This window comes from Colobus angolensis, unplaced genomic scaffold, assembly GCF_000951035.1.
Source record: "Colobus angolensis palliatus isolate OR3802 unplaced genomic scaffold, Cang.pa_1.0 Scaffold409, whole genome shotgun sequence".
NCBI lineage: Eukaryota > Metazoa > Chordata > Mammalia > Primates > Cercopithecidae > Colobus > Colobus angolensis.
The window spans coordinates 1,548,493-1,562,734 of NW_012117477.1; the positions used below are offsets into that span (position 1 = coordinate 1,548,493).

Genomic DNA, 14,242 nt, shown 5'->3' on the forward strand with positions numbered 1-14,242 from the left:
AAAAAAAAAAAAAAAAAGAGAGAGAGAGAGAAATTGCATGAGAAAATAAGACTTAGCTATAGTAACTGAAAGTTCAAAAAAAAATAAAATTCCCTGAATCCCTCTGAATTCTAGTTTTCTCACTGCAAAGCAGGTTAACATTATCTACTTTACAAATATGTGAGGATTATATTCCAAAAGCTCCTTCTTACCCAGGTGTATTTTTCCCTGTGCTTTTCAGAAGGATTAGGGCATATAATGAAAAGCCAGGAGGGGAAAGACACTCATTTGACATGCACTAGTTTGAAGAGAACTGTGCTAATGATAGATCTGGCTACAGAAACTCAATTGGATAGTTAAAAACAAATGTTGTCTCTCTCAGTAGTGATCAATTAGGGCTTTGTGACAAAGAAAAAAGGATGCCATACTCCTAGAATCTAGATAGACAACTATATTTGTTTTCTATTGCTGTATAGCAAATTTTCATAAATGTAATGACTTAGTACTCATGTATTACCTCGGGTTTTTTTGTTTGTTTGTTTTTGTTTTTGTTTTTCCCTGAAGTTTGACCACACCTTAACTGGTTCCTCTGATCTGTGTCTGACGAGGCTGACATCAACGTGTCAGCTGTGAGACTGCAATCTTATCTGAAGTTAAAAGTCCCCTTTCAGCTCCTTGGTTGTTGCCACAATTCATTTCCTTATAGTAGTAGGATAGAAGGTCTTAATTTCTAGAACTCATCCACTATTCCTGCCACATGACCCTCTCCACAACATGGCAATTTGATATTCAAAGGCCAAGGAAAGCAAATCTACTACTGCTTCTTCTCTTTTACCTCTAGATCCTTTTTAGAGGGCTCATGTCATTATGTCAGACCCACCTAGGATAATCTTTCTTTTGATTAACACAAATGCAGCTCAATGGAAACCTTAATTATATCTGCAAAATCCATTTGTCTTTGCATTATAAAGTGACCTAATCTCACACACACATATATATAACTGAAAAACACTTAGCTTTACTACGTGCAATTCACTCTATTCTGTTCTATTCTATTCTGGTCTACTTTAGTCTACTCCATTCCATTCCATAAGTAAGCAAATGCTAGTTATACTTCAACAAATTGTTATAAAAAACCCATCAGTGCCTCGCCCTAGAAGCTGAAAAACACTGGAGTAAGCCATTCATTGTGATTCTATTATCTGGCCAGTGACTATTTTAAGAAAGCTGAGCATTTTGCCCCCCAAAACAAAGGTGGAATAAAAATTCAGAAGTAATGAGTCCTCCAGTGGGATAATTACTTGGTAAATTTGAGCAGATAAAAGCAAATATCTCAACCGGAATCTAGAATAAATGAGAATGCATGTAAAAACATATGCAAATATAATGGAAGACATTTTATAAATTATTATTTTGTTATCCCACCATGGCTGCCCTGGATCTTTAGTAAACCTTAGCAGAGTTGATGGTGTCCCTACTCATTCTATATACTCATCTCAAGTGAGTAAAGCAAGAATTGTGTCTGAAGCCTTGTCTAGCTTCATTTATTTTTTGCTGCCATGCTTAGGAAAATAATGGGAGACTTAGAAGCCAAGTCGGTGTCAGAATTGTATGTGCACAGCGGCAGTACCGTTGTCTGAAATTCTGATTCAGAGGATCAGGTTTGTGTGCCAGGTGAAGATTAATTGTACAAATGTCAATCTTCTTGGGGGTTCATTAAATTATGATACTTAATTAACATCAATGTCAGTGAAAGAAAAAATACCCAAAGCTTCCCTAAAAGCTGTTCATATTCAAATATATGTTGATTGACGGAAGCCTATTGTTTCCCAGTGCCTAGTAATGTTCTTCACTGCATATATTACCTGGAGACTTCCCCAAACACTGAGATATTTGGAACTCTAATGAAAAAACAGCTTCTATTGTTAGGTGTAAAGTGCAATTTTATGAGCAGACTTAGTGCCTCTCCTTTTCCATCCATTGAGTGTGTATCTACAGCTTGATTGATTTCGACACATTCTTTACCAGCCAGTTATTGGTTATAGAATTCCATGAATAAAAATAAGAACCTATTTGTTGGTTGGCATATCGTAACATGTTAGCAAGACATGCTTTCAATTTATAAAGTATAATATTGACTTCATTCCTAGGTAACATAAAATGACAATAAAATGTAACTATGTGATTTATTCATTTAAATAGACTCATCCAATATAATTTAGAGTAACTTTGTAAAATACTTAGCAAGGGATCACTAAATAATGAAAATGATTAGGTCAGGTATAGTGTTAAGCGTTACAGAAATCATGCTGCTGTCAAGTAGGGGTGTTAATGGAAACATGAATCTAGTCTCATCTTTCTTGAGACTTATTATTGGTTACATAAAATGCATTAGTTCTATGATATTTGTAAATACAGGAATGATTCTAAATTATGTTGCAGATTAGGAAGCAACATGAAGCCATGAAACATAGTGAACAATTCCATGTTTATGGTGAATATCCATGATTATTTCAATGCATATTTGTGTGACTTGAGACGGGTAGGCTTTAGGAATTATGATCCTGTAGCAGGATAGGTAGATACCAGGGTAAAGACAGAAGACAAGCTAAACAAAAATCATATGTATTCATTAGGAATCACAAAATATACAGTATGTTTTTATTTAGCATATGAATACATTGTTTATCAAGACTTCAGCATATGGCAAAAATGAATTATTTCTTTTCTTTTACCTCTAAATGACTTTAAAGTCATCGAGAATAATGCACTAGAGAATAGGCCTAGAAATAGAAAACAAAAATAGAAAAAATCATAAACAAGAGATCCAACAAACCAGCAATCTAAGTCCTAATGAGAAAGAAAAACTGTAAGAATAGATTGAAATAAAAGCTACAGTTGTAATATAATGTTAACCTCCAAACAAAATGTAATTAACTGTAGACGCAAGAACTGGTTCCATAAATAGCTATCCATAATCATATACAATTGGCATGCCATTATTTTCTATTAGAAAAAAAAATGAGAATAAAATACAATATTAAATGATAGAATTGAGTTCCTAATTAAGTCTTCAGCTGAATTAAGTAAGCATCTTCCTTTCACTTTTTCTTTATGTCTTGTGTATAGGCTGTTAAAGATGCTTGGCATAATTACAGTCAAAATAGATGTATTTTTGCCTGTTCTGAACAACAAGAAGTTTGGCAGGAAATTAAGAATCCAAACCACAGCCAAATTGCTGAATCCTTGAATAGTTCAAGGATTCAAGCAAGAAAACCTATGGCCCAAACTGGAAAAAAATATTAATTGTACATTTGTGACCTCTTCTTTCTCCAGCACATAGTTTACAACAACAAATTCCTGCCACATAAACAAATCTGCTTACTGGCACCTAACCATAAGCAGTTTAGCCTGATGAATATGTATTGTAGGATTCTTATTAACATTCTTTATATTCCTAAATTTTAAATAAATTATTAAATCCTTCACCATTTGTAAAGGGTGACTGTTTCCCCTCTAAACTGGTCACATTTCATTAGATCATCACATTTTGGCCTTCCTTAATAAGCACAGAATCTCTATACTGCAGTTTCTAAAGAGTCTCAGTTTCATGGCTGAGGGAACACATCATGGGATATGAAGGCTTTTACCTCTAAGTTTTACATGTAAATTCAGTGTCTATTGTCAGTGATCAAGTATTATGACATCTCATGATGATTCTAGAACTGACGCAAAATATTTAATTGCCTCAATTTAATTTTTAGGAAGATGTTATTTTTATTACTTTAAATTAAAACCATAATTGACTGAAAGCTTCAACTGGGTCTACAGTTAAATGAGTTAAGGCATAAGTTTTGCTCAGAGTCTTTGCTATTTATGGCAATTCTAGTTCAGTTGGGAAGCTTGTGCTCCCTTCTACAATTTCTAAGAATTGTAGGAAAAAAAAAAAAAAAAACAAGATATCAGAACTCAAAGTTTTCAAATGAGATATTACAATTACAAAAAAAAGTTAGAAATAGTTTAAGCTATAAACTTTTGAAGAAAGTTATGATTTACCTGTACTTGGGACTTCTGGTTCTGGCCATGATGAAGTAGCTGATATTCTTATGATAGGAGCCTTATCATCCTATAAAAAACAACTACAAATATTAAAATTTTACATGAAGTAACTTTTTCAAGGTTAGCAAAAACAGAGGGTAATATTACTTCAGATAAGGTGAAAACATGCTTATGAGATATTGCCCTATGTTAAATATTCAAAAGCCCAGCATCTAAAAATATTGTTCTTAATTTAGTTTCTTTTTTTTAACTTTTAAGTTCAGGGACACATGTACAGGTTTGTTACATAGGTGAACTTGTGTAATGGTGGTTTGTTGTACAGAATTTTTCATCATCCAGATATCCTTAATAAGGATGACGGAGGTTATTATCCTTGACAAAGTGACACAAGAAGAGAAAACCAAATACTGCATGTTCTCATGTATAAGCGAAAGCTAAATGATGACTACATTTATATATTTCAGTTTAGAAACATTGTGAAATCATTCCAGAAATACAAACTCACAATTTTTATAACTACATTCATAAAATTATTATTGTTTAGTGACAACATTTATTATTGAATTGCAAATACAATTATATTTTTCCTCAGTAGAGAGATATTAAAAGCAAAATGAAAAATAATAATAAAATATAAGGGAAGTAGAACTCTGCAATGTTTAGAGGCAAAATTTTTCTCAGCTTTTTTTTTTTTTTTAGCTTGGTAAACCAACTTCTCATATGATAGTATATTACTTCTCATTGCCTCAGCAAAACTATTTTTGAATCTACAAAGCCTTTGCCACCATCCTATTCAGGGAAATCTATCACAGTTTTGCAAATCACTCAAATTTTGCAGAAAATTATAATGCTGAAAATGATCACACAAGGCTTCATTTTAGCTTCAGCCTAGTTCTGTTCTTGGATATCAGAATATATTGCAGGTGCTTAATCCTAAAATGATTCTATACAATTTGCTTCTTTCTATCAATGAAATAGTTATTTCCTTTTAAAAATAATCAATCTCATATCAATCATATGATTATATTTTATATACTCTGTATAGTTAGAATATATTAAAATGTTCTTTTTTACATTATTTAAAAAGTTTATATATATGGTGCTAATATAAAATTTAATAGTGAAATATTACATTATGAGGATACTCTAATTCTAAATCTATCTGCCTTAAGATTGAACAATATCATCACAATTTGCTAGAAGGTAATGTAAGGTAAGCAGTTTAAAAGCAAGGAAAAAATTTATTGAATAAAGTTACAAATTGATCCATAAAAGATAAATGATGGACTTGAGAAATAAGGCATATTTTGTGCAGGTAACAGCTAATGTTATTGTCCATGGCTTTACATATAATTTTGGAATTGTCATAGAAAGAAAGTCATTTTTTTGGCCACTAACTACTTGCTTCTATCAAAACTTGAAACTTATTTTAAAGGTATCACTCATCATGTACTTTTAAATTGCTTTTCAGCAATGCATATTTTAAAATATCCTACAGAATACTTCTTCAAATACAAGTCTAAAATATTCCAATAACTTTATAAAACTGCATACAAATGAGGAAATAGTCCTAGTAGGACACTGAGGTAAAATTAACAATTAGAAGTTAACATGTGAGGTACTAAAAGTCATGGAAAATATATTTGTTTTATGTGGGTTATTTGACTCCTAAAATATTAATGTCCTGATTACTATAAAAGTTCTAGACACACTGTATGTAAAATTTATAAATCACCAACTAATTAATTTTTGCTGTAACTATACATATTCTTACATAGATTCTCACTTATCTACCACAACCAGATTTCTGTTTTTATAATCCAGAGAGAAAACTTTGCTAATATTCTTATATGAGATAGCTATAGGATAAAGTAAATATAGGAAAGCTTTGCTGCTTCTTTTCACTTTGGCTGGCATGAAAAACTTAATGCTGAGAGAGTTCTATTCTTCTGAAAACGGTGAAGAGCAAAAAATTTCTGGTCATTTTCCAATGACTCCTGCTGCTAAGTTGGTATCATTAGAAACAGACCTATTTTGATGCTCATGCCTGTAGTGATTCTTGCATATTTATTTCTTAATTATTTGGATTAACTATAAGAGGCCAAATGCATTTGAGCTACAGTTTTTCACAATTGTCTAGTTTCCAAAATATTCTCCTCTGCTCCTAAGATATATCCTCAATGGCCAAATCTTTTGCAGGAAGAAAATTCTGGTAATTAACTTACTTCAAACCGAAGAGCCAAGGTAAACCTTGAAAATAAGTTCTTGGATCGTGTGGGAAAATAGGAAGTGTCTAATATTTTAAAGGATAATATTGGTATAGTGTTAAATAAACCTAATACCAGTTTATCCTACTTGTAAGCTTTGTGCTAGTTTTATCATAGCCCTAATTATTAGATTTATCAACTTTTAAATGAATTTGTTTATCAAGGAATTTATTACTTCCAAGAAAAAAACAAACAGCATGTGAAGGAAACAAAAAAAAAAAACAAAGTATGGTCACGGTGGAATATTAGCATTTTTATTATTAAATATTTATACTTAAAATATTTAATATATTAAAATATATGTCATAGTAACCAAAGATGAATCAAGCAACAGGCCTCATGGTATCTAGAAACGAAGACTCATAAAGACATCAATCAAAAATGAACCAAGGATATTCTCTGTGATATCTAGGGATACGTGGTCTCACATCTTCACTTCTCTTTCTATACTGTCTTTTTATTTGTCCTCTCTGCAGATTGTTTTTCTGTGCTCACTTGCATGAAGCAGATTTTTATCAAACAAATTCTGATATTAGTAACAGTACATTTAATAATCTGCAAAATAATCTTACACTTTACTTATTAGGTTACTGTTCATATTTATGTTGATAATATAATTTAAAATCATTTTATAAATATTACAGGATAAAGCAAACAAGTAATTATATTAATATTGTTAGGAATTAAAGTTTAAATGTAATTGAAAAGAGATACAAATATAAGTTCAAGAAAATTAACTAACAACCTGTAATAACTAATTTAATTTGGATACTTTCATATTAACTCGTAATATTTATAAAATATGTCAAAGAGATAACTGCACTCTCATGTTAATTATGAAATTGTTTACCAACAGCCAAGATATGGAATTAACATAAATCAATGAATGTAAAAAGAAAATATTGTATACATTTGTATATGTATACACATGAACACAAAAATGGCACATTATTTAGCTTAGAAAAGAAAATCCTGCAATTTGCAACAGAATGGATAAACATGAAGAACATTATGCTAAGTGAAATAAGCTAGGATAGTAATGTATGATGTCACTTATACATGGAATCTAAAAACTTTGAACTTACAGAAACAGAGAGTGTCATGGTGGTTACCAGGGATCGGGGGAAGGTGGAGGATTGAGATGAAAGATATTGGTCAAAGGATACAAGATTTTAATTAGACACAGAATCAAAATCATTCAAATGGCCATACTGCCCGAAGCAATTTATGGATTCAATGTTGTTTCTATTACACTACAATTGACATTCTTCACAGAACTAGAAAAAAATATTTTAAAATTCAGACGGGTTAAAAAAAAAAAAAAAAGAGCATGAATAGCTAAAGCAATCCTAAGCAAAAAGAACAATGCTGGAGGCATCACACTACTCAACTTCAAACTATACTAGAGGACTACAGTAACCAAAACAACATATCACTGGTACAGAAACAGACACATAGACGGATGAAACAGAATTGAGAACCCAGAAATAAGACCACACCCCTACAACTATCTGATCTTCAACAAACCTGATAAGAACAAACAATGGGGAAAGAATTCCCTATTCAATAAGTGGTGCTGAGATAACCGGCTAGTCATATGCAGAAGATTGAAACTGGATACCTTCCTTATACCATATACAAAAATTAACTCAAGATGGGTTGAAGACTTAAATGTAAAACCACAAACTATGAAAACTCTGGAAAGCAATACCTTTAAGGACATAGGCACAGGCAAAGGATTCATGAGGAAAATGCCAAAAGCAATTGCAACAAAAGCAAAAATTGACAAATGTGATCTAATCAAACTAAAAAGCTTCTGCAAAACAAAAGAAAGTATCAACTTAGTAAACAGCCTACAAAATTGGAGAAAATTTTTGCAAACTATGCATTTGACAAAGGTCTAATATTCAGCATCTACAAGGAACTCAAATTTACAAGAAAAAAAAATGTGAGCAAAGGACATGAACAGACACTTTTCAAAAGAAGATATACATATAGCCAACTCATATGAATAAATGCTCAATATCATTGCTTATTAGAGTAAGGCAAACCAGAGCCACAATGTGATACCATTTCACAACAGTCAGAATGGCTACTATTAAGAAGCAAAAAGAAAAAAATAAACAGATGCTGGTGAGGTTGTGGAGAAAAATAAACACTTATACAATGTTGGTGGGAGTGTAAATTAGTTCAACCATTGTGGAAGACAGTGTGGTGATTTCCCAAAGACCTAAATGCAGAAATACTATTTGACTCAACAATTCTATTACTGGGTATATACCTAAAGGAATATAAATAATTCTATTATACTGTAAAGGCACATGCGCATGTATGTTCACAGCAGCAATATTCACAAAAGCAAATACATGGTATCAACCTAAATGTCCATCAATGACAGATTGAATAAAGAAAATATGGTATATATACACCAAGGAACACTATGCAACCATAAAAAAGAATGAGATAATGTCTTTTACAAGGACATGGATGGAGCTGGATTCTGTTCTCCCTAGCAACAAACATACGAACAGAAAACCAAATACTGCATGTCTTCACTTATAAGTGGTAGCTAAATGATGAGAACACATGGACACATAGAAGAGAACAACACACACTGGGGCCTATAAGAGGGTGGAGGGTGAGAGGAGGGAGATCAGGAAAAATCACTAATGGTTACTAGGCTTAATACCTGGGTGATAAAATAATCTCTACAACTTACCCCCATGACAAGTTTACCTGTGTAACAAACGTGCACATGTACCCCTGAACTTAAAAGTTAAAAAAAAGAATCAAGTGAATAAAAGAAGGACAGAATGGAGGGAGAGACAGAGAAGGAAAGGTTGAAGAAATAAAAAAGTTACAAGCTTTTCAGGACCCTCAGGTGGAAGGACGGCTTAAGTTTGGGCGTTCAATGCTGCAGTGAGCTATGATCAGCACTCTAGCATGTGCAGTAGAGTGAGACCCTGTCCCCCAAAGAATAAGAAAAAGAAAGCCATGATTTTCTAAAAAAAAAAAAAAAAAAAAACAATTGATAATAAAAGCAAATTAATATAACAAATATTCATCTTCAGAAGTGGTTACAACACCAATTTCTTACCCTAAAAATTGATAATTAAGTGGAAACCAGACATTTACTTTGTGTAATGAGAAGATACAGTGAATCCCAAGTGGTGAGGAAAATGTTTTTACAGAACAACATTAGCTAATAAATTCTTTTTAATAAGACATTTTTCAACTGTTAATGAAATGATTGACTCAGGCAAAAATTATCATTCACCTAAAATTAAAGAGGAAATATTTTGGAGAAGAGGATTCATGTGATCATTAAATGTCACTTCCAGATTATTTGCAATTTGAAAAATATTTTAAAAAACAATGGAGAACATTTGGTGGTCACTGCCTTAATGAAGTAATCAAATTTATCATCACCAACAGCGGGAAAGTTAACAATATCTGTTTTCTGCACAATTCAATAAATAGTATATTTCCTAAGAAGTATAGTGTGTTCAGCTACAATACAAACCTTTATGAAGCTAATTAGCTTATACTGACTGGGAAAATTGGAAAGTAATATCAGTAAAACATAGACGGTGTGCTGATTCAAATATTATTGTTCCTAGCCAAGAAGAACCAAAATAGCAGGAGTAGAATCATTACCTCAAGCAATATTGCCAGAGAAAATCCTGACACAGAGAAGACAAGCTCAATGCTTGATGTGAAAAGTTATCTGCACATACAGAACCAGTCCATAATACAAGTAGGTGTATTCAGATGAGGGCTGGGGGATACAAATGGAACACCATCAAAATTTGCTGTGATCATTTGAGAAGTGTCTGTTCATGTATTTTGCCCACTTTTTAGTGAGGTTATTGGTTTTTTGCTTTTTGAATTGTTTAAGTTTCTAAACACATGAAAAAAATGCTCAACATCGCTAATCATCAGATAAATGCAAATGAAAGCCAAAGTGAGATAACATCTCACACCACTGAGAATGATTATTATTAAAAAGAAAAAACAACAGAGGCTTGTGAAGCTACAGAGGAAAGGGAATGCTTATACACTGTTAATGGGAATGTAATTTAGTTGAGCACCTGTTGAAAGCAGTTTGGAGATTTCGCAAAGAACATAAAAGACAAATACCATTCTACTCAGCAATCCCATTACTGGTTATATATACAAAAGAAAATAAATTATTATCAAAAGGACACATGTACGTGTATGTTTATCACAGCACTGTTCACCATAGTGAAGACATGGAATCAACCAAAGTGATTATCAAAAGGGGAATGGATTTAAAAAAATGTGGTAGATACAGACCATGGAATCCTATGCTGCCATGAAAGAGAACAAAATCATGTCCTTTGAGGCAACAGCATGGATGCAGCTGGAAGCCATTATCCTAAGTGAATTAGCAGAGGAACAGCAAACCAAACAACACATGGTCTCATTTAAAAGTGGGAGCTAAACATTGGGTACTCATGGACATAAAGATGGAACAGTAAATTACGAGGACTAACAGGATTGAAATACTGATGAGTAGTATCCTCACTGTCTGGGACACAGGATCATTTGGACCGCAAACCTCAACATCATGCAACACACCCATGTAAGAAGCCTGTACATGTACCTCCTGAATCTACAAAAAAATTTTTGACCTTTTTTTTTTTTAAGAATTTGCTGGAAAAATTCTTCTTCAAAGTCTTCCAAAAGCATTTTAACTTTTTATTTATATTTAGAAATTCAAGCCATCTAAAATGAAACCTTGCATATGGTCTGACATAGGTGTCAACATTATTTTTATATATATATCCAGTTTAGGTGGCATTATTTATTGAGAAGATGAAGCTTCCTCTATGGCTCTACAGTTTCTCCTTTGTCATAGATTAGGTTTATCCATTCTTGTGGGTTTGTTTGTAAACCCTGTATTCTGTTCCACTGGTCTATTTATCAACCTTTGTTTCAATCCACACTGTTTACTTAGTAAAGTGTTATAAGATGATTTTTAGCTAGTAGTATAAAATCTCTGATTTGTAATTATTCGAGATTGACTTTATTATTTCCTGCTTTGCATTTCTACATAACTTTTAGAATCAGCTTATCATTTCCCATCCCCTATAAAAAACATTACCATTCTTATTGGGATTATGTTGCATCTATATATACGAGAGAATTGTCTTCTAATTCATAAATATATTATATCCCAATTTATTTTATCTGTTCTAATATCTCTTAACAATGGTTTATTTTCTACTTGAAGTTTTGACTTAGCCTTCATTAGATCCACGCCATTATAAATGGTATCATTTAAAAAAAAAAAAACTTTCTAATTGTTTGTTGCTAGTATATATGTAACTACAATTTATTTTTATACTAGCTTCATGTCCAGTAGAGTGATCAGCTCAATTAACTAATCCCAATAATTTGAGGGTTTTTTTTGAATTTTCTATGAAAAAAATCATGTCTGCACATAAGTTGATTTTTATTTCCATCATATAATTATTTGGCTTATTGTACAGGCCAGGCTTTGCCAGATAATTATTAACGAGTCATAGGAGATATCCTTATCTCATTACAGAAGCCATATATCTTCCCTTATTTCACCATTAAATCTGATATTTCTTTTCATTATTAAAATAAATGCCTTGTTTCAGACTAAGAAAATTTATTTTATTTCTAGTTTTCTGTTACTTAATATTACAAATGGGTTTTGAGGTTATTATGATAATTCTTTTTTGTTAATTTAGATAATTGTATTAATTGATCTAAAAATTTTAAGCCACCCCTGAAGTCCTAGAATCAATTCATTTTTTAAAAATTACACACTGTATTTTTATTAATTGATAAATTTTTCTTGATAATATTTTGTTTATCATTGTACCTAGTCATGAAAGATATTATATTTTTAGGATGTTGGTATCAAGGTTATGCTGGACTCATAAAAATAATGTGGCATATTCCCAGTTTATAAAAGTCGCTATTTAGGACTGGTATAATTTATTATTTGTTTAAAGGTTTTCATATGGAGTTTCTTCTGGATATGGAGTTTTATTCAGATAATTGTTTTAATTAGATTCAATTCTAATAGGTTTCTAAATTTCATTCTAATTGGGTTTTTTATTTCTTCTATCGGTTTTGGAAATCTGTGTTTTTTCTTAGAATTTTATTTAATTTTTTCTATTTATTGGCATAAATTTGTTTATAATATTCTGATTTTTTTAATATGTATTCCCACAATCACCCTGTGAAACAAACTACCTTAAGATTTACTGGCTTAAAACAATATATACTGCTTTGTGTGGATGGATGTTTTTTTGTTTTTGTTTTTGTTTTTTGGTCTGATGAATTACATAAATTCATTAATTTTCGTTTAAATGTAGATTTGTTTGGATTTACTGTGTGAAGATATCACTTTATGTGAAAATAGTGAAAATTTTCTTTCTCCCTTTTCACTATTACATGTTTACTTATTTGTTTATTTAATTTATTTTTCTCGAATTTCTATTTTATGCTTGGCAACATGGCACAGTTCTTGTAGTCTGAGCTGGACTTGGAGGGATCATTTAAGCAGCAGCAGTCAGTTGTGTTAAGCTGAGCAGCTCTGCTTTTCTTGGCTGTGCCCTCTTACATTTCTGGAGCCTCTGCTATGCCTTTATGGCTTGAATGGCTTTGCTTCACATGGTTTCTCATCCATTTGGACCAACTTGAGCTTGTTCATAAGGAGAAAGTAGGTGCCTAACGGAAAGAGGGAGAGAGAGTAGAAGCGTGGAAGGCCTTTTGAGACCTTTGCTTAGAACTCACACATCAACATTTTACACCACATTTTGTCAGTCAAGAAACACTACAAGACCTACTTCAAAGGATGTGGAAGTAGAATCAACCTTTCTATAGGAGGACCTGCAAAGTCACATTGTGAAAGAAAAGATAGAGGGGAAAAGCAGCATAGAAGCTATTTTTGTAGTCAATCTACCATACTCACTTTCTTTTCACTTTTGTTGATGTAATATTTTTATCCTTTTCATTGTTAATATTTGTGCCCTTTTAATACCTATTTTTAGTCCAGTTTTATGGGATTATTAATGTCAATTTTTTAAAAAAAGAAAAATTGGGCTTGTAAATTGTTTTCTCATTTGTTGACTTTCTAGTTCATGAAATTGTGTTCTTTTTAAAATAATATTTGTTATTTCCTTTTTCAATTTTTTAATCTTTTTTATTTTTATTATTTCCATTTTCAATTTGGGGTAGCATTAATTAGCTGTTTTAACTTTTTACAGACATTTTTAAGTAACTGACTTAAACGTAATTTTTTGCAATATACACATTTCAAAATATTTTCTACTTTCCAATGTTTTCTACCTTGACAAATAAGCTACTTATGTGAGTCTCTTTGTTCTATCATAGTTACGAATTTTATTATTTATTTTTCTTAGTTCTATGAGCCTCATGCTAAATTGTTAGGTTTGAAAATCTTTGAGGAAGAACTGGATATTAGATGATTTTAGGAAATTACTGCTAATTTTATTAGGTATGCAAATGACCTTTATATAGGCAAATATCTTATTCTTAGAAAATGCAACATGAAGGATTTAGAGAAAAAGAAATCTGACATCTGAAACTTATGAGCAAATGTATAAAACAAGATGTGCTAAAACAATTGAGTACATAACATGTATATAATATAGTTAAAATTTAACAATTACTGAATCTAGACATCAGGTGTACAGATATCACAGTATAATTCCTATAATATTCCTGTATATTTAAAGCTGTCATAACAAAAAATGTTGGGAAAAATTTAGAAATGATATAAACCTCTTTCTGAACTTGTTTTTTAGAGATCTCAACATGTTGACTACAGGTAGTAAAGTAAAGGCTTCTTACTGCAGGATGGGTGTGTTTCTTTTTGTGTGCTAATACTGCCAATCCAGCAATTAAATTAA

General features: G+C 31.6%; 1 long non-coding RNA gene across 1 annotated transcript in view; it reads left to right on the forward strand.

Annotated features, from left to right (window-relative positions):
• Nucleotides 1-12,582, forward strand: part of LOC105521735 — a 28,144-nt gene extending 15,562 nt beyond the window's left edge. The window contains exons 3-5 of the long non-coding RNA XR_001003313.1: nt 2,422-2,473; nt 6,238-6,282; nt 9,948-12,582. This is a non-coding gene — a long non-coding RNA (uncharacterized LOC105521735). The remainder of the gene's footprint in view (nt 1-2,421; nt 2,474-6,237; nt 6,283-9,947) is intronic.
• The last annotated feature ends 1,660 nt before the right edge of the window (nt 12,583-14,242 follow it).